Source organism: Tursiops truncatus, chromosome 4 (assembly GCF_011762595.2).
Source record: "Tursiops truncatus isolate mTurTru1 chromosome 4, mTurTru1.mat.Y, whole genome shotgun sequence".
NCBI classification, from domain to species: domain Eukaryota; kingdom Metazoa; phylum Chordata; class Mammalia; order Artiodactyla; family Delphinidae; genus Tursiops; species Tursiops truncatus.
Window position 1 is genome coordinate 76,490,645 of NC_047037.1, and position 22,552 is coordinate 76,513,196.

The 22,552-nt window shown below is 41.6% G+C and overlaps 1 pseudogene; it reads right to left on the reverse strand.

Moving 5' to 3' along the window:
* Positions 1-9,437: 9,437 nt before the first annotated feature.
* LOC101323301 (large ribosomal subunit protein uL22-like) lies at positions 9,438-9,990 on the reverse strand (annotated as a pseudogene).
* Between the last annotated feature and the right edge of the window lie 12,562 nt (positions 9,991-22,552).

Sequence of the window (22,552 nt, forward strand, 5' to 3'; positions counted from 1 at the left end):
CTCAGAATGGGAGAAAATATTTGCAAATGAAGCAACTGACAAAGGATTATTCTCCAAAATTTACAAGCAGCTCATGAAGTTCAATATCAAAAAAAAAACCCAACCCAATCCAAAAATGGGCAGAAGACCTAAATAAACATTTCTCCAAAGAAGATATACAGATTGCCAACAAACACATGAAAGAATGCTCAACATCATTAATCATTAGAGAAATGCAAATCAAAACTACAGTGAGATATCACCTCACACCAGTCAGAATGGCCATCATCAAAAAATCTACAAACAAATGCTGGAGAGAGTATGGAGAAAAGGGAACCCTCTTGCACTGTTGGTGGGAATGTAAATTGATACAGCCACTATGGAGAACAGTATGGAGGTTCCTTAAAAAACTAAACATAGAACTACCTATGAACCAGCAATCCCATTACTGGGCATATACCCTGAGAAAAACCATAATTCAAAAAGAGTCATGTACCACAATGTTCATTGCAGCTCTATTTCCAATAGCCAGGACATGGAAGCAATCTAAGTGTCCATCGACAGATGCATGGATAAAGAAGATGTGGCACATACATACAATGGAATATTACCCAGCCATAAAAAGAAATGAAATTGAGTTATTTGTAGTGAGGTGGATGGACCCACAGTCTGTCATACAGAGTGAAGTAAGTCAGAAAGAGAAAAACAAATACCATATGCTAACCCATATATATGGAATCTAAAAAAATAAAAATGGTCATGAAGAACCTAGGGGCAAGATGGAAATAAAGATGCAGACCTACTAGAGAATGGACTTGAGGACACAGGGAGGGGGAATGGTAAGCTGGGACAAAGTGAGAGAGTGGCATGTACATATATACATTACCAAATGTAAAACCAATGGCTAGTGGGAAGCAGCCGCATAGCACAGAGAGATCAGCTCGGTGCTTTGTGACCACCTAGAGGGGTGGGATAGGGAGGGTGGGAGGGAGGGAGATGCAAGAGGGAAGAGAGACGGGGATATATGTATATGTATAGCTGATTCATTTTGTTATAAAGCAGAAACTAACACACCATTGTAAAGCAATTATACTCCAATAAAGATGTTAAAAAAAAATTTAAAAAGTAACAGACTATGGACTGTTTTCCTATGGAAAAAATGAAAAAAAATGCTATATCATTTCGTAAACAGAGTATTAATAAAACCAATAAAAACCCTAATAAACACATTAGTATAATCACAACATACATTGCATTCTTAATAAATAAATAATACTGAAAATATGAGAAAAGAGGAAGATAGCTTCTTAGGGGAAGGTTTAAGAAAGGTTGAGGAAGCTGCCTTTGGACAAAACGCCTGATGATCAAGGCATGTGTAACAAGCACTTCCCACACAGGGTATTAGGCCAAAGTGAGCCAAGAGAAAAACTTGGAGTGGACGAGCTTCGGGAACAGAGGTTCACAGCTTGCTGCATTCAGCTGTGTCCGTGTACTCTGTGTCAGCTGCTGCTCCTTGGTGATGCACATTTACATGTGGGTAAAAATACTGTATAAGCAATGTGACTCCTGTGTATATTGACACAATTCCCTTATTTACTTATTGCATATGAATCAATGGGCATTACAGTAACACCAAGTTGTAGCATAATGAACTGAACATATGTATCTCATAAAACTATAAGGCAAGGGAATGTGAAATACAAATTTGGGAGTCGTTACCTCTTTGGAAAAAGGAGTAGGACTTGACTAGAGGCACATACGGGCTCCAAAGAATTAATTTTCTTAAGCTGAATTATAAGTACACAGGTATCCATTTTATTATTATTCTTTAAACTGTAATATAACTTATCTCTGATATGAATGACAGATTTCATAATAAGAAGCCAGGCAAAGGATGTTTGATGTTTTCATTGTAACCAGTAGGAAAATATAAAATAAACAATCAAAAATTGAAGTTATTTATGTAATTTACTAAGAAAAAAACTAAGATTTTTCTTTGTTTAAAAACAAAATTTGCTAACTGTAAAATATGCAAGCAATGTAGAAAAGTATAAAGAAGAAATCAAAAGAAACAGAAAATTAAAAATCATCCAAAAAGTTCATCATCAAGAGACTTCCTTTTGCTGACTCTATACAGACGTACATGTATAACTTTACAGAAATGGGATCCTCTTATACATTCCAGTCTGCAACCCAGTTTATTTATTGCTATAAATACAGAATAATCATATTCAATGATTTTATAGTAGTATATACGAGTCCAAATGTACATAGCCAATCATCTACTGCTGGGCATTTAAGATAGTTCTTATTTTTTTACTATTACAAACAACATTTCAATTAACCTAGTTTCAAATACTTCTTTAAAACTTGCCAGAGATCTTCTTAGGATTCATTCCCAGGGGTGGAAATTAATGCTCTGTCACGAACTCTTGTTTTGGTTAGTCAGGGATAATATATATATATCTTATAGAGGAAATGCTAATTAATGTTTTGTTTTAGTATTTTATTTTTCTGAGGTTAAACTGTTCCTTCTACAACTGATTAGGTCCTAAAGAAAAAGGCACAAGTCAGAAAACTCCACACCCCTCTCAGGACAGGGTGTGGTAGGACTTTTTTTTTTTCCATTAAAGAATTAAATTCATTCTTTTTTTTTTTGTTGGAACTTGGTTTTAAAATACCTGAAACAACGCTTCAGGGAAGGCCCAGATCAAAGGCTGAAATGATCAGACCAAGGATTACCAGCTAAATGGAGAATATACAATAAGTCCCCTATCCATGAACGAGTTCCATTCTGAGAGCGTATTCGTTTAAGTCCAACCAAGTTAGCCTAGGTACCCAACTAACACAATCAGCTATATAGTACTGTAGTAGGTTTATAATACTTTTCACACAAATAATACATAAAAAGCAAACACAAAACACAGAGAAATCATTTTTAATCTCACAGTACAGTACCTTGAAAAGTACAGTAGTACAGTACAACAGCTGGCATACAGGGGCTGGCATGGAGTGAACAGGCAAGAAGAATTACTGACTGGAGGAGGGAGAGGAGGTGGGAGATGGTAGAGCTGAAGAATCATCAGCAATAGGGGACTGAGGGCAAGCTGCAATTTCACTCCCACCTGACGTTGATGGAACGCACATTCACATCTTTGAAATTTTGCAACTTGAAGGTTCGTATGTAGGGGACTTACTGTAAATAGATAAGAGACAGACAGGTGGGCCCGACAGAAACAGAAAAGGGGAATACAAAGGGGTTGATGAAGCAAGCAGCAGACAGATGATGAGAGTGGTGAGAGCAGAAAGAAAAGCTGAGGCAAGAATGAGGGCACTTTGCAAAGACGCCTTGAGTCCTGAAAGAAGGAGAGGCAGTGTGATGAGTGCAGGAGATCAGTGTGAGTCAATGGCACAGGCAATTGGGAGGTGACCTGGTCAGGACACCAAAGCACACTGGGCTAATGAGAAAAAAACGAATGAAAACCTACACTAAAAAATAAATAAATAAAAGAAACTGCAAAGATAAACTCAGTGTCTGGAGAAATGCTTGTTTGTGGGGGAAATTATAAATATAAAATGGGAGCACTAAGTAAATGTGAACAAAGACTGCATGTCCAAACAACGTGCAGCCATTTTTCCAATTAAAAAGTAAATAAATATAAAAAAACCCTCAATGTCAATTAAAAAAGTAATTATTACATATGAAAAAAGATTTTCATATTACATATGAAAATCTGGAGATTTTCTTCTCCAGAAGAAAATAAAAATCAGTCTTAATTCTATCTCCTTTATCTCATGACTCTTCACAGTTTTTATGTATGCTACATACCTGAAATCCTATAGTATGTTATTTATTACATCATGAACACACTTCTATGCCACCAAATATTCTTTTTTGCAAATAATTTATAATGACTGCTTGGTATTTCACTGTTTCTATGTATCATACTTAATTTAGCCAATTCCTTTCTGTTGGACATGGAGCCTGTTTCAAATTTTTCATATTATGAATATTGCTGCCCTGAACTTCCTTAGGGTTAAGTCTTTACACATACTAATGATTATTTCCTTAGCATAAATTCAGGCATGGAAATTGTTAGATTAAAGGATAAGAACATTTTTAAAGCTTTTAATATGTATGGCCAAATTGCCCTCCAGAAAGGGTGTACCCATTTATACTGTCACAGTGATGTACGTGAGAGCTTTTGGCAAAATCATTATATTTTTTGAAGGATGGAAGAAAGCGCCCAGAAACTAAATTTTGACTATGAGCTTTGGAATTATGTGACATAGGTTTGTATCTAGCCTGTTCCACTTACTGGCCACAAGACCTCACGCAAGTCAACCTCCTAAACCTCAGTTTCCCCATCATATTGGGATAATACCTAACTAAAGTTTTTGACAGGATTAAACAAAACAAGGTATAAAAATGCTTGTTCGTGCCCCGGTCCGGGAAGATCCCACATGCCGCGGAGTGGCTAGGCCCGTGAGCCATGGCTGCTGAGCCTGCGTGTCTGAAGCCTGTGCTCCACAACGGGAGAGGCCACAACAGTGAGAGGCCCGCGTACCGCAAAAAAAAAAAAAATGCTTAGCACCATGCCTAATACATTGGAAACACTAAAGAAACAGTAAAGCGCAGTCCTCAGAAAGACATTTGTTCCTAGGGTTTCACTCTGAAAGCATCCAAGAAAATGGAATGAGGCCCCAAGGGGAAGGAATTGAGACCCCGGAGACACTGAAGGAGAGTATCAGGATCACCACGGAGCTGGTTCATAACCATGGTCACAAAAAACCATCTGAATGAGAAAACTAATTGAATCTAAAATCATGTACTAGTGCAGGTGTCCGTTTAGCAGTGTAGCTCCACGAGGCGGACACAACCAATACTTTCATCTAATGGACAGGGAGGAAATGAAAGCAACACAGAAATCTCACCCTTTTGCTACGAGGCCCAGTTGCTCTGAAGACCCCTTACAAGTTTTGGGAAAATTACAAAAGGAAGCTTACAAGGCCTGAGATGTGTAAGCTATCAGAGTGGGTTGATAATACCAACCAAGCAATATCAGGAATGATGACCTCAGAAGGAGGAAGGGAGAAATGAAGGGAGGGAGAAGAGGAGGAAGAGGAGGGGAAAGGGGAGGGGAGGAGAAAGGAGAAAAGAACCAAAGTGTACAGACCAGGTGAATGTGTCCCACTGTACTGGCCCTAGGAGGTTTCATTAGGGGGGAAGTAACTCCGAAGATGTACAAGTTAGGAGTGGGCAAGTGAGAACTTCTTGACATATACTTGAATGAAGACAAGGATGGAGAGTGAAACTCTTGTTTTCGTTTTTGTTTTTTTTTTGCGGTACGCGGGCCTCTCACCGTTGTGGCCTCTCCCGTTGTGAAGCACAGGCTCCGGACGCGCAGGCTCAGCGGCCATGGCTCACGGGCCTAGCCGCTCCGCGGCATGTGGGATCCTTCCGGACGGAGGCACGAACCCGTGTCCCCTGCATCGGCAGGCGGACTCTCAACCACTGCGCCACCAGGAAGCCCGAAACTCTTGTTTTACTGGGAAGTAAAACAAAGGAAATGGGATTTGAGGAAATATGAAAGGAGGGGAGGGGTGTCTGGAAACCCTCAAGAAGAGCCAAGGGTTAAAGGGCACTGCAGGTACTTTGCTGCCCAGTGCACGGCCGCATGGAAACCTTCCTTCTCATGATACTGTGGAACAACAGGGCAAACACCAGCAAACCACCCACAACTGCACTGCAGGGAAGGGGATTAAGAAGGGTTCAGCCTGGCCTATTTTTCACCTTCTCATTGATGTGGCTTGATTTTACCAAATTAGGAAAGGACAAGGTAGAGACTGGGGGGATAGGAAAGGAGAAGAGTAGAAAGGGTGATAAGGGAGGCAATCAGTCCCCACCATGGCTATTCCAAGGGTGACCGAGAGATGCAAGGGATGGGTCCTTCCTTCGAGGAGTTCCAAGTCCAGTTAGGAAGACAAAATCCCTTGGTATGGAAATGCAAACACATATGATAAATGGCCAGATTATAACAAAAGATGCAGAGGGGTGTGGGCTATGGGCAGGGTATAGCTAGGAAAGCTTCCTGGCGTAGAAGGCCTGGATGGGATCTAGACAGATTCTGAGGTGAGGGGTGTTCCATATTGGGGAGCTAAGCAGCTGGGACAGGAATGAGAAGGCATGTCACTGGAGACTTGGTGACATGTACCACTGTGTGAAAGAGGTAGGGCAGTAAAATGGAAAGTAAATTGTTCTTCCCACATACTGGGAGTCCTAGTACTTCAGTTTTCTCACCTCTAAAACTAGGATAATAATGCCCTCTTTTCAGGGTTGTTTTAAGGGTGAAAAAATGATATGAACAGAGCACTAACACAGTTACTGGTACGTGACAAGTGCTTTGGAAAGTGATAGATAAGTTTATTACGTTACTACTCCTGGACATAAAAGCACAGCATAGAAATAAGAGGACAGGAGAATAAGAATATAAAAAGCAAGTTGAAGATTTCCAGAAATGAAAATGTTCACATTAAAAAGGGACAGGGCTGGGCTTCCCTGGTGGCGCAGTGGTTGGGGGTCCGCCTGCCGATGCAGGGGACGCGGGTTCGTGCCCCGGTCCGGGAGGATCCCACATGCCGCGGAGCGGCTGGGCCCGTGGGCCATGGCCACTGGGCCTGCGCGTCCTGAGCCTGTGCTCCGCAGCGGGAGAGGCCGCAGCAGTGAGAGGCCCGTGTACCGCAAAAAAAAAGGTACAACGTAAGGGGTGTTAAAAATTAAGGCATAAATGTAAAATAGATAGCTAGTGGAAAGCAGCCACATAGCACAGGGAGATCAGCTCGGTGCTTTGTGACAACCTAGACGGGTGGGACAGGGAGGGTGGGAGGGAGATGTAAGAGGGAGGAGATATGGGGATATATGTATATGTATATCTGATTCACTTTGTTATAAAGCAGAAACTAACACACCAATGTAAAGCAATTATATTTCAATCAAGATGTTAAAAAATTAATTAATTAATAATAAAAAAAATTAAGGCGTGACAAGACCTGAATAGGATCTTACTGTAAGTTGAAAGGAGTTTTGCCCTAACTCATGGATTGTGCAAGAATGAACTGCTGTTGGGTTTGACCGATTGTAGATGGGTTGTGGTGTGGTGTGTCTGAAGGCTACTGAATGCAACTTACAATGCTTAATAAAAATCTTTATTCTTTTAGTATATAAAAAAAATTAAAGCGTGGATTACAGCAGGGCTACGTAATGTGTAGTCCATAGATCAGCATCACCAGCATCACCTTGGGAGCTGCAACAACGGCGACTTCTCTCCAGACCTACTTAATCAGAATTTCTGGGGGTGGAGCTCAGCAATCTGCATGTTAATAATATCCCCATCTTAAAGTATGAAAGCCCTGGACTGGAGGATGTGGAAAAGTTTCCTTTATGATTCTCTGTTACTTTCTCACTTTGAAAGAACTTCTGCATTCTCACAAAAAATATCCTCTGCTTTCCTCCCCACACCCCAAAATAGAAACTTTCCAAACTTCAAGTTTTAACTTGAAGTTCGTATTTGAGGATATTTACAGTAAGATTCATTTTTTTCAGAGAGCTAAACAAGTTATGTGTGTTCATTTTTTTCAGGTGGATATTTTTTCAGGTGGATATTCACAAAACCTGTATAGGATCGAGAGTCAGATATTGGGAAGAGCAAAGGGCTAGAGATAGAGTCAGGAGCATTAACCAGGTCTGTCATTTATATCATTTATAGCTGTGTTTCTCTTGCAAGTCACTCTACCTTTCAGTTTGCTGGTTTCCTCATTTGTAAAAGATGACACCTAGCCTGCCCATATCCCTTATGAGTGCTTTGTCAGTCACTTACTGCTATACCAGCCTGTGTATTAGACTTGTTCATTCCGTATGCTCCTCCAACGTACCAGGCACTATGCTGGAATCTGGGGTTTCAGTGTTAAATAAGACATGCTGTCTGTGCCTGACGACCTTGAACAATGTGTATTAGCTCAATGAGTCCTTTAACAATCAATGAGGTAGATAATATTAATAACCCCAGTTTATAGATAAGGAAAGTAGGGCCTAGAGTGATTGAACAACTTGCCCAAGGTCACACAACTGATAAGCTGTAGAGATGGGACATAAGCCCAGGTAATCTAACTACAGAGCCCAGACTTTTAACCAATGTACTGCACTGCCTCTCCTAAGATGAGGCTGAAAATTGGCTGACAATGGCACAGAGCCATACTTTATTTGGAATATTTTCATTTTTAAGAGTGCAGAAAGAAAAGGTCACTTGGCCTCCTCACTCCCTTCTTCTCCTGATCACTTAGCACAGAAGGTGCCCTGTGGACGTAAGGATGAGCAGATCTGGATCCTGACCTGAAGGTGCTCAAGATCTGATGGACTTGTGGTCTGAAGAAGCTCTGAAGCTTGTGGTGGAGAACGTCGGCCTGAGGGTTCCCCTCTCACCAGCTCTTTCAGATCAGCTGGCAACCCTCCTCTCCCTGGCCACCCTATTCCGCAAGGGCTACCAGACTGGAGATCTGGGTACCACAGCTGGCGTCTCTGAGTGAACGGTGCCAACATAATGCCTGACAAGCAGTTGGAACTCAACTGATGCTTGTTGAACTAAACTATGTCAAATTATAGAACATTTAGAGAGACTCTGAGGATAGGATCATTCTTTCAACCATCAACCTCCATTATGAGGTGAAAAACAAAACTTTTTCTCTCCTAAGTACAAACAGTTCACAGTTATTAGGGGGAACAATTACAATCTCTTTGAGCCTGCTGCTTTCTTTCTACATGAAAAACAACAATTTAAACAAGAAACATGCATATTAGGAACTCCACCAACAAAGCAACATGGGTGAAAGAAGTCAAATAATTCCATTTTTCTATTTGATAGTAATTTTGCTTGTGTGTAACTGAAAGATTTGTTGAAAGAAGAATATCTAAAATTAGCTTCCTCTCTGCAGGTATCATATTACCTTTGCCCTCATCACTGATAAGCATTCCCTGAGGGTGGAGGAAAACAGGTTTCCAACCCGGTTCCCAGGGGGCGGGGGTGGGGGGGGTGGGAGGGGGGTGATCAATCATAGATGAGAAATACATAAAAGCCAATTAATTCAGTTTACTTAACCTAAGAAACCTTCATCCTTCCTGTTTTTTCCATGTAAGGATAAACCTCAGAGACAAGCAGGGGCAAAGGATACGGGCCAAGTAAGCAGCTACCATATGCCAAGCACTGTGTTAAGCACTTTCCATATACAGTCCATTTAAACCTGACAACTACCCTTTGGAGGAAACATTACCTCAGATTTATAGATAGCAAAGGGATAGCCACCAGTGAAAACTGAGGCTCACAGAGCTTAGATATATTGCCGAAGGTCACAGAGATGGAATGTCCACTTTTTTTACTTTTATTTGCATTTATTTTTTGTGGCATTTATTCCCAGGCCATAAGTTTTTGTTTCTTCAGTTTCTTCTAGCATATCTTTTTCTTCTGTGCAACGTCCTCTTCTGGTTTAGGAACAAACTTCTTTTTCTGTAAGGATCATCTCAATGTGGCAGAGAGAGCTCACGTATGGGTTGATCCAACCATGATCTCTGTAAGTCCAGTGCCGCATCTTGGCGGCTTTGTTCACCTGGATGTGCTCAATGACCAGAGAATCTACGTCTAAGCCCTTAAGTTCAGCATTACTCTCTGCATTTTTGAGCATGTGCAGTAAAAATTCAGCACTCTTTTTGGGTCACCGACCCTGCGTCCAGCCCCACTGTTTGGCCTGGGCACACCTACCAGCTCCACCATTGTAACGACGGAATGGCACACATTGCTTCTTTGAAGTGACATCCTTCACATACTTGGTGGCTTTTTGGATATGCATACCCTTAATGGCCTGGGCAGTTTCACGAGTGTTCTTAAAGTGAACATGAAGATTTGAACATCTTGACTTGCATGGTTTTGTGGGGTTTTCTGGGTCAGGTGAATTGCGAACCATTTTTAGAGGTCACCTCAGGCTGCTTATCGGAAAAGGGAAAGTCCACTTTTAATCAAATTCTAGACTGTCCATGGCAGAAACAGACCTTTTTTTCCCCTCGTTTCACATTTTGCCACCTCACTCATTGGCCCTGCCTAATTTAAGGTCTGTTCATTTCTGTGGCTTCAAGTAATTAGACAGTTGTTCAAGCAACTGAATCCAAGAGAACCACATTCAATCAGCATTTCCCAGGATCCACATTTGGGGGATACAGGCATAAAGCTCCCAGCAACTTTTCAGCAGACACTATCCATATGTCTGGATTATTTTCTGTCTTATGAATGGACAAATGTGGTTACCAAGACTACACTGTATTATAAAATAGGGACCACCTAAATCCTCTAATTCTCACTGACTTTAATAAAGGCACCTCGGCCAGAGGTTATTGGACTGTGGGAGGACGCTTGAGAAAAAAGAAGGAAAAATTCAGTCATGCTAGTGTCAGGCAAGAATTGAACCAAAAGTACCAGGCATGAGTGAGGGTTATATGTGCCACATTATGACAATGGCAAATGGATGAAGTCTAACGTTCGTCCACCTTGAGCTAAAAGCCTCCCAGAAATGAGAGAGAGAGAGAGAGAGAAAAACAGAGAGACAAGATGAATGAATGAATGAAATTTGTTATGGATGAACTAGACTTTCCTGATCCTATTTAATGTTATGAGATGGAAATTGTCAAGGGGTCTCCTAAATTAGAAAGGCAGCTTTTTTTTGGTACCAATCACTGAGTCCTCAGTATATAAGCACTTCCTAAATATCTGATCCCCAGTTCTGCTTCCTTTTGTTTATCCTAAGAACACTTGGATGACAGTACCAAAGGATGACAGACCAGAATCCCACTTATCACAGCTAATGAGTAATTGAGTTCTGTGGTATTTACCTTGCAGACATCTCAAGCACTTGTCTCCTTTTCTCCATGCCCATGGCCACCATGGTTCAGGCCATCATCACCATCATCTGAATGGTTATAATCTCTTTAAATGGTTGCTCTCCTCCAAACTTACCCCCCATTAACCCAGCATCCACATGCAGCCAGAATGACAGCGCTCCAAACAAAAATGCTCACTCAGTCACTTCCCTCCAGTGGCTCCCTTTGCCCCAGGATAAAAAATGAAAATAACAGCCAACAACAAGTGGGTGCATAAAGTGCCAGGTACTCCACGACTTAATTCAGTTCTTGCAGCAACTTTATGAGAGAGATACAACCTTCGTTACCATTACTTATTGAGGCTAAGTGACTTGACCAAGGCCCCACAGCTAGAAAATGGCAGAACCATGACTCATACCTGGGACTGTCTGACCTCAGAGCACATACTTTATTCACAATGCTATCGGTGTGATGGCATGCAGGTTCTGTGACCTGGCCTGCCCGCCACTCCAGCCTTATCTCTTCATGAGACCCTCTTTGCTCTTTATGCTTCAGCTCTTTGAGACACTTGCAGGTCCTCGACCTTGACACTGTTTCATGCGTGTCTTTGTTTGTTTGGGCACATGGATCCCTCTTCTATAATGCCTTCTCCCCTTTGTCTATCTTGTGGTACGTCTCATCTTTCAAGATTCAGCTCAAGTATTAACTCTTCCATGAACCTTTTCTGGACCCCTCCTCTCCTTTTCTACTAGAATTGACCACTCCCCTTCCTTGTGCATCACTGTACCTTAGTTATGCTTCCATTCTAGCAACCACAATGCTTTCCTACCCTTACATAGATAAGTATGACTCTCTCCTCTTACACTTCTGGGAATTCCTTAAATGCTGGGACTGAATCTTACTAATCCATTTTACCCACAGTATCTAACAGAGTGCTAGGCATATTGAAAGTTCACTGTAAATATTGTTGAATGAATAAAAATATTTGCACATGAAATATGATGCTTGGTCAAAACTCACCATGCCACTATATTGTGAGATTTATGTTAATTTTACTTACAGCGTCAATGCAATTAGTAATTTTTTTCTTTACCTAACGACTGTACATGAAACTTTGAAGAGGTACATGCAGCTTTAGGGTAACTAAAACTAGAGCAGTGGATAGGGGTGGAGAGAAGACACTGTAGCTGACCTGCCACACCTGTTTTCACCTGGGAAAGTATTCAGTGACAACAATGAGCTATCACCATACAAGCCAAATTTGGTATGGGAGTTATGTACACATCTACCTTAGCAGTGGAAATATGGATGATTCACATTTGAACCACAATGCACACATTTTATTGTGCGCAATAAACTAAACTGACAAGAATAAAATTAATCTAAACATTTAATTTAGAAGCAAGAACAACAATAATGGAAAACCATGACCAACTCAGGGCAGTACAAACAATGCTGTGATAACAAAGCATCCTTGCCCCAAATTCCAGAAATTCCAACTCTACATGTGTGCATATGCAGTATTGCAAACAGTAAACCTGGCTTCTTGATTACTGGCAGCCAAATGGAATTCCTAACTGATACATTCTGGTCCTACCTCAAAGCCATATACATCCCCAACATTCCCACCTACCCTTGAATCTCATCTCAAGGGAAACCTCCTTGAGAAAGCCTTCCCTGATCTCAGAGGACAGTCTGTATACACCCTCAAAGACGTTTATTTCTTTCCTTTAGAAAGCTTATCTTAGGGACTTCCCTGGTGGCGCAGTGGTTGAGAATCTGCCTTCCAACTCAGGGGACGCGGGTCTTGATCCCTGGTCAGGGAACTAGATCCCACATGCATGCTGCAACTAAGAGTTTGCATGCCACTAAGCAGGCCGTGAGCCGCAACTAAGACCTGGCGCAATCAAAATAAATAAATAAAATAAAATAATAATGAAAAAAAGAAGGAAAGCTTAAAAAAAAAAAGAAAGCTTATCTTAGTTTGTAATTACATATTCAATACTCAGTTATTTTACTAATGGTGGCCTCCCCGAACATCTGTAAACTCCAGGAGATCAGAGACCTTGCCTGGTTTTATTCATCATTTTTCTCCCAGTGATTGGTACATAGCCAGGCATTCTGCAAACATTTTGAATGAACGAATGAATGATGAATGAGTCCTTCACGTCTTACTTACTCATTATTGCCTTGTTCTAAGAATTATACCCGATTCCTTACCAGTCTCAAGCTGGTACTCAGTGCATCCCTCTTCATTATTCCCCTACCCTACCACAAGGCTCAGTCCTTATTTTCCAATCCTCTCCTCTCCCAATCCTTCATTTAAAAAGGCTCTTAGAAGTGGCAGCTTCTAACCAACCTGAACTTCCTGAACTGTGTGGGATGCAGGTCAAGGTCATGCAACATGAAAAAATGAACACAGCAAAGGAAAATGTAGTGACTGGAGTAGCTATTAGGTTATTTTAAACAGTCTACACAACTCCTAAAAAACCCTATTAATTCAGGAAAAATAATTTAAACCACTTCTATTTTATCACATAGACAAAAGTGGGTTAATTTGCTGATTTTTTTCCCCACTTCTCAGTATGTTTTGGCCTTGCATAGAAAAAGTCTTGGAAAGTAGTTGATTGTGTTGGTTGATGGCAAGAAGTAAGCTGCATGTGTGGTCTGCTAGCCAAATTATCTAGAGGTTGTTCCTAAATGACAGGGCCCCGCTTCCAGGATTCTTCTCCTCTTAAGGGTCTTGGCCTGCTCCTCTCTTTCTAATCCCCTGATCCCCTCTAACTCCTTCTTCTGTATCTTCCCCTCCCGCCTTGTCTACTGCAAAGGTATGTCACTGAGCCCCTTCACAAATATAAAACATCCACCCTATGAGATTCCTACTGATGAAAAATCCTATTCCTGTTACTTTGCTGGTCCTAGGTGAAGGCAGCAGAGAAAATGGGAAGTGTGACTGGCAAAGTTCTGCTTTCAGGAATAGGAACTAGTGAAGTGTTAATTTCTGGAAATCTAGAACACTTTAGGAAATTTCCTTCATTAATTTTCCTCAGTACCAGACTCTACTTAAACTGCATTTGCAAAGTCCAGTTTAAGGGAAAGAACAGGTAGTACAGAATTCATCTGGGGCTCTTTCCCAAAGCTCCTTTCTTTGAATCTCTGGGAGAGTTAAGACAAGTAAAAGAAATGTCCTCTCGGGAGTGGGCTCCCTACCCCAAGGGCCACCCGGGTGAAAGACTTTTGAAGAGAGCAGGGGTGGGACCAGCGAGGAACCCAGGAGATTAAGGGATGCGGCCAGTGGCGGTGACGTCATTTTCTTTTGGTACTTTCATTAGGCAGGAGGTGAGATAACGAATCAAAGGGAGGGGACAGAAGAAGTAGAGTTGAAAAAGATATGGGTAAAAAACAAGGAAGGTATAAATAGACACAAATACAAGTATAGGAATATCTCTAGAAGTTAAACTAGCATTGTTTGATTTTTTAAAAAATCATCTATTTAAACTATAATTTATTGATTAAAAAATAATAAAAGATTCCATCAAACTGGTACTTCTTTTTTCTCCCCAAGGAATATAGCGGCTGGTGATAAAGCCCTGGGACTGACACCTTAGTTTGGTGTCACTGAGACAAGGTCCCCCAGGCAGCTGGAGGCTTGGGCCAAGGATCCTGCTAGGGGACTCATGGCCCAGAAGGATGGGTGCTGACGCTGTAGCCTTCCATATGCACACACACTAGAAAACTGCCCGTTCTCTCATTAACACACGGAAAGGGAATACTTTCTGATTGTGTCACGGGCAGAAACAAAGCGGAGGCGCAAGACGCTACCCAGAAGCCGCGTCTTCGTGCGCACTCCCGTTCATCCGCGAGGGCGACCCACTGCCCCTTCTGAGGACCGGTGAGCCCTTGGTCCGGTAAGGTGGACCCTGACTTCCCCCACGCCCCACGCCCAGTGTTCCGAGGCCTGAGCTGCTCCAGCGTGCGCCCTTCGCTTAGCCCCCAGCCCGCGGCCCCCAGCCCCGTCACTGCCCCTCCCCCACTGGGCCCTTTCTGACCGCCCTCGCGGCCGGTGGTCCAGGTTACCTGGCGCCCCGGCCCGGGCTGCCTCACCGCGGGCAGCGCTGGCCCGTCGGCCGTGGGTTTCCACAAGGCGCGCTCAAGACGGCGCGCGGGGTCAGCTCCCGAAGCCAAGGTCACGGTCTCGGAGAGGCGCTCGTCCTCGGATATGTCCAAAGCAGCCCCCACAGACCCTCTGGGCTGCAGCCGCTGCCCCGGCCTCGGAGCTCCGCCCCTCTCCCGCTCCCGCCCCCTCGGGGTCCCCGACTGCCGAGTCCAGCTCCCCTCGGAGCCGCTCGCGGGCTGCTCTTCAGCCCTCCACCCCGGGCAGCTCCGTTTCCCTCACCGGCTTCCCAGGTCGTGCTGAGCTGACTCCGCTGGAGCCAGGCGCCGAGCGCCACGCGTCGGGTCTGGTTCTCGGGGCGGCGGGCCCCGCGCTCGCGTCCTCTCCTGTTCTTTCCGGTGCCGCGCTGGGAGGTCCCGGACCCCAGATCCTGCTCCGGAGGTTGGAGAGACCCCCACTTTCCTCCTCCTCCTTGGAGATGGAAAGAGGCTTAAGAGGTTGGGGGCCTACGACTCCTCCAACGTTCTCTGTGCTCAGTGCTAAGAGTGGGAAACTTTTTTTTCCGATAAAAGGCCAGAAAGTCACCGTAAAATAAATACAAATCGCGTACCAAAATTCTTACTCATTCTGCAAGACTCAGGTCAGGTGCTGCCTACGTTGCGAGATCTCCTCGGTGCTTGCAAACAGCTCCCTCCTTCCACTCTCTTGTGCGAAAGGGCGCTTCGGCCCTCCCTGGTTAGAGGCAGACACCTGTTGCGTGTCGTTTCCTCTGCCCGACCTGACCGTGCTCTCCTTGAAGACCGCGACTCGGCCTGCCCTGCTCATCCCTGTACTCAGTCCCTGGCACGGCACCTGCCACCTATCAGGGGATCGAATACTTTATGAATAAGTGGAAAATTGATTTCTTTTGTAAACAGCCAGTTATTTCTTTTTATCCTCAAATAACACATACTCCTTTGGGTGAGCAATTTGCTAGTCTCTATAAAGAGCCACAAAAGTTGTTATCCTCTTTGATGCATTAATTCCATTCTTGGAGAAATTTCCGGAACAAAATAATACTTATGTGCAGATGTTTGTAGCAGGATCTTTTATTACAGAAAACAATAAAAAAAACCACAAAAAGCAAAGAAACAAAATCAAACTGTCAACAATAGGAAATTGGTAAAATAAATTATGGTAGGGTAACTTAATGAGATATTATACAATCGTTAAAATGAGAAACATCAAGGCAGGAGTGCCTCAAAATGTTTTTAGAACAAGGAGGGAGTATTTATTTACTTATAAAGCAAAAAAAAAAAAAAAAGGAAAATATGAAGCAATGTGATAAAGTGTTTACAAAATAATATTAAGCCAAAAGAGTAAGAAATTGCATAGTTACCATACTTAACAACTTCAAGTGAAAATGCAGATTTCTTCTCAGTAAAATGGGGTTAACACCTACCCTAAGGGGTTCTTGGAGCATTAAATAAGTTATTGGAGAAAAGTGCCTGATACCTAATGGGAACTCAGCAAAAAGTTTCCATTTTCCTACTCCAGAAGAACAGATACATCTAGAATCACAAATACATCCTCATCCTAGCCCAGTTCTGCTGACCTCCTTCTCTTCAAATGTAGGGTAAGAGAAGGAGTTGAACAAATGTTGAAGCACCAGGTTAAAGTGAAGGGGAGAATCTAGTTAATAAGAATAAATGCCTGGTCCTCCCTCAGGCCCAAATGCCCAGCAATACAAGTTCACAGTGGGGGATTTGGCTCAGCAGCCGTCCATGTCAAAATATCTTAGAGATTTTAGTTGGCTACCAGCGCAGCCTGGTCAGTGCCCAAAGGCTGAATTAATTCAGCCCAAAAGCTGAATGACACTGCAATCTTAGCCTGAATTTATACTCTTCAATCATCAACTTACAACTGGAGCAAAATATTCAAATGTCTTTAAGAAAACATCACTCTGAAGAGCTACTGTTACTTCCACTTTGAAGATGAAGAAACTGGTTAAGGTGTATAGGATTGGGCAGCTAGAAAATGGCAGAACAATGACCTGAATCTGATCAGGTTGACCACTGCCAAGCTGCTTTGCCAGTGGGTCCCAGTGTGTACATCTCCCACTAGAAGTATAGGCAGTGCTTTTGAGTGGTACACAGACAATGTTAAATAACAGTGGATCACATGGTGAAAAAAGTTATGCTTTCTTCAATTCTCTTGAACCTATGAATGTTAAGAAAGAAGTATCATTTCTGTGGTGCTTTGTCTTCACACCTCTCAACACTTGCTAATCTCCTGTTCTAACAAAGCGAGAGCCTGCCTCAGGAGCAGCACTCTTGCCAGGCAACAGTTCCTGAGTAGAATTTAACATCATCACTTTCTCTTCCTTCTGATATTATTCCTTATGCTGTTAATTTGTAATTGGTGTGAGGTTTTCACTTACAAGGTGATGTAGTTTCCATTTAAGGCAAAATTACTTGGCTAAGTAAATTGGGTAATTTGAAAGGGAGATGTTAAGGAGCTAATAGGACCAGTGATACTTAGATATGGTAAAAAGGACAAAATGTGGAGGTGGTACACAGGTGTTTGATGTTTGGGAAATACTGCCCTACACTCTGTTATGATCAGTGGGTGCAAGGTATGGTGAGGTGGGTTTCAGTTCAAAATGAATGAGAACTTTCTGACAATCAGAGCTGTCTAGGAAGATGAAAAAGGGCTGCCTTGGGGGTGTTAACCACATTTCCCTCACTCTGGGGTTGAAACAGAGGTTAGATGCCTGTTTGTCATGAATGATGCCATGAGAGGTCAAACACCAGATAGGCTAGAAGCTTTATAGTTCCTGCAAACCAGAATCTGAGATTTTTGAAAGCAGAGCTTCCCAGGGATCTGACCACCTCAAAGACTGGATTTTGGAGTAAGTTACATTAACTTCCTTTGAGGACAAATCCCAAAGAAGAGTTCCAAGTGAGCTTTGAGCAATAGCTGCACCACTGTGCCAACTGTATAATTTATGGAGCACTTGAAAATGTTAGGATGCTTGTTTACAATTCAATTATCTACTCTCTAATTACACTTTCTTTTGAGTAGCCTGTATTCATAACCATCCCCAAGGGCCAAGAGGATGGAGTTGCTCCTTCCTTCCACACATCAGCATCTCCCAGCTCCAGGCTTTTGTGGTATCTGCTTACCCCAAAGCAGCTGCTTCTGCTGTTCACTGTAACCCGTTTTGACTGGAATAAAAATATGTGTGTGGGGAAAAAGGTAAATAGCAGTTAAAAAGTTACTTTGGTTTAGGAAATTTACTTCGCAACCATTTAGCCTAAAATTGATGATGTATAGACCACGTTCTGACTGCCTTAAAGTTCTAGAATATTTTGCACATGAGCTATTTTAGAGGTCACCTAGGTCCATTGCCTCAAAGGGCAGAGATCCTCTTAGTAGCTTGTTTGGCAGGTAAGCTGGAGGGAGAAGAGCATTCAGAAGGCCCCATGAAGGAATAACTGCTTCCACTCAGATAACTGCATCAAGGGAAAGCTCATCTAACTGTCAGACAGCTCTTTGGGTTAGGAGGTTCTTTCCTGAGGCATTCGTGATACCTTTCTTTCCCTCACACTCCATATCCAGTCCATCTGCAAGTCTTGCTGGCTCTGATTTCCAAATACATCCAGAATCAAACTCTTTTCTCCACCTTCACCACTACCAGTTTCTCTAAGCCAGCATGATCTTACTCTTAGAAAACCTCCTAACTGGTCCTGCATCCACCCTTGCGGATATCTCTATAGTCTATTCTTCACACAGCAACTGGATTGATAGATTTGGAACAACTTGGATATGTAATTTCTCTGCTTAAAACCTTGTCTGTAATGGCTTCCTGTCTCTCTCAGAGTAAAACCTAGTAAAATCCATGCCCCATGGAGACCAGCATTATCTGGCCCCTCGCTATTTCTATGACGTCATCTCCTACAATCTTTCTTGGCCCCATACACACTGGTTCCTTTACTGGTTTTGGGATGTGCCCAGCATATCCTGCCTTGGGGTCTCTGCATTTACTTTTCTCAGTCTGGAGCACTCTTCTCCCTAACTTCTTTTGCTCTCAATTCTAAGTGTTACCTTTTCAGAGAGACCTTCCTTTGGGATTCCTGTCCTCTGATAGCATAGCCTCTCTTTCACCCCTCTTCATCACTGTTTATTTATCCTGCTTTACTATGTTTTAAAGATGTTGTAAAGTTTACTGATGGTTTGAGAGCAGTAAATTTGCGGGGTGTGTGTGTGATGGGGTCATAGAGGGATTAGAGCAAATCACAGCACAGAAAACAACTTAAAAATGAATATTAAATACTCTGTTCTTTAAAAACACTTAAGGAATCCAGCTACTGTGAATTTCTTGTTGGCCGTCTTTCCTCCATGGTTCCCAGTCTCCTGTTTCATTACTGTCGGGTTTTCTCACACTCTCACTTGTAGCCCAAGTGCTCTTTTTATTCTAACCCCGCTCAGGATACTCTAAAAAACTCAAATGGGGCCTATCTCTTTTGTTCATTTTTGTTTTAATTAACTAATTTCATTAAAGTATAACATATGTTTAGAAACATGTACAGTTTGACCAGTGCGTATATCATTTTCCATCCTCTAAACCCTCCAGAGAGTAACCACTAGCCTGACTTCTAATACCATAGATTATTTATATTTATACCAATGGAATCATTCAGTAAACACTCGTTTACGTCTAGCTTCTTTCACCCAGTAATTTGTGAGATTCAACCATACTGTGCAGTAGTTTGTTGCTTTTTCATTTCTGTGTCCTATTCCAATGTGTGACCATGTCATAATTTATTGATTCATTTTACTATTGATGGGCATTTGAATTGCTCTCAGTTTTGAGCTATTATTAATAATGCTGCTGTGAAATTCTTGTATATGTCTCGGTGTACATGTGCTTGCATTTCTGTTGGGCAATATGTAGGAGTAGAATTACTTGGTTAAAAGATATGCATATGTTTAGCACTAGAAGATATTGCCAAAGAATTTTCCAGAATGGTCATACTAATTTATATTTCCACCAGTAGTAAATGAGAATTCTTACTTATCTCCTTACCAACACTTGGTGTAGTCTTTTAAAAAAAATATTACTCTTGCGTGTGTAAAGTGATGTCTCATTGTAGTTTCACTTTGCATTTCCCAGATGACCAGTGAAGTTGAGTGCCTTTTCATATGTTTATTGACTATTTAGATATTCTCTTTAATGAAGTGTCTGTTTATGTCTCTCTCCCCCTTCTCGTTTTAAAAATTGGGTTGTCTCTCTTTTTCCTTATCAATATATGTTTTTTTCTGATATGCTAGGCTTATATTTAGGGGTTTTTTTTGGTCAATTCTGTGGTTTGCCTTTTCACTCTTTTTTTAAATTGAAGTATAGTTGATTTACAATATTGTGTTAGTTTCAGGTGAACAGCCTTTTCACTCTCTTGATAGTGCCTTTTCATGAACAGAAGTTCTTATTTTTAATGTAGTCCAGTTTATCTATATTTTCCTTTATGGTTAATGTGTTTTGGTCCTGCTTAAGAAATCTTTGCCTACACCAAGTCATGAATATATTCTCCAATGTTATCTTCTAGAAGCCTTTTTGTTTTGTCTTTTACATTAAGATCTACAATCCTACTGGAATTGATTTTTGTACGGGTCAACTTTCATTTTTTTCCCAATGAATTTCCAATTGACTTGGCACCATTTATTGAAAAGATCAACCTTTCTCTACTGTTCTGTGTGTCACCATTGCTTTGAAGCACCCATATATGTGTGGTTCTGTTTATGAACTCTCAATTGTGTCTGGTTAGTCTATTTATCTATTCTTTTGCCAAAATACCATACTGTCTTATTTATTGTGGCTTTATAGTAAGTTGTAAAATCTGGTACAGTAAGTTCTCTAATTTTATTCTTCTTTAAGATCATCTTGGCTACTCTTGGACCTTTGCATTTCCATATACCTCTTTAGAATCAGCTTGTCAACACACATACATACACACACACACACACACACATATACACACACTCACGAATTGTTCATTGGGGTTATGTTAAATCTCTAGAACAATTTTGGAGAAAATTGACATCCTGAAAATATTTAGACTACTAATCCACAAACACAGGATATCCTTCCACTTATTTAAGTCTTCTTTAGTTTCTCTCACCAATAATTTACAGTTTTTTGTGTATGTGTCATGCACATACTTTGCTGGATTATTCCTAGGTATTTGATGCTTTTTGATGCAATTGTATTTGACATCCTTTTAAAATTGTATTCTTAATTGTTTGTTGCTGATACCTTGTTATATTTAACTTCTTAGGATACATCACCTCATCACTTGATATACTATATATTTATGTTATTGTCTATCTCTCTTCCAAAATGTAAACTATGTGAGACTAGATAATTTTGTCTATTTTGATCATTTCTTTATGCCCAGTGCCTTCACCAGTTCCTGACACATAATAGACTTCATATATATTTATTGAATTGGATTGACTTATATTGAGCTGAAATCTTCTTGCAACTCATACTTCCTTCCTCCAGAACAATACAGAATAAGTCTCCTTCTTCTTGTATACTGTGGGTTGTCATCTATCCCCCACCACTATTCCTTTCCCAAAGCCAAGCACTTCAGTTCTTTCAGCAGTTCCTCATGAGGCAGGTTTCAGAATTCTCTCATTATATTGTCTGCTTCCCCTTAGTACATGCTCTGGTTTGCCAATATTCCCTTTCAATCTGGGCTCCCAGAATTGATCTGATCAATGTATATGGTAAATTTAGAATATTAATTGCCTGAGCTGGATCATTTTTATTTGCTGTGTCACAATATTGATGCATAGTAAGATTGTGGTCAAACAATATCCCCCAGCCTGTATTTTTGAAATAAAGTTTAATTATTTTAATATATATGAAGGAGTATTGCCAGAAGTACTTATACCCTGAAGCTAAAAAAGTTTAAGCTTCAGGGTCTTTTATTTGTATGGCCCCTGTGAATGTAGGGAGATGTTGGGAGTTGGATAAAGAGATCTAGCTCCAAGCCTGGGGTGATTTCTTTACCATGCTGATAAATATTCACTTTTGTATTTTCTTTCTTTCTTTTTTTTTTCTATTTATAATTTTTTTAAATTAAAGAGGCCCTTCCAAATTCTGTAGGCTTCAGGCCCCACAATTCTTGGATCTGCTCCTGCTAAATTTTAACCTAGCATTACAACTCATTGAGATCATTTTGAGTCTTGAACCTGTCATCAATCATATTATTATTATTTATTTATTTATTTATTTTCGGTATGTGGGCCTCTCACTGTTGTGGCCTCTCCTGTTGTGGAGCACAGGCTCCGGACGCGCAGGCTCAGCGGCCATGGCTCAACGGGCCCAGCCGCTCCGCGGCATGTGGGATCTTCCCAGATCGGGGCACGAACCCGCGTCCCCTGCATCGGCAGGCAGACTCTCAACCACTGCGCCACCAGGGAAGCCCCAATCATATTATTAAACCCTTGTGTATCTAGAAAATTTGATAAGCAGGTCCTCTTATACCTTATTTAAG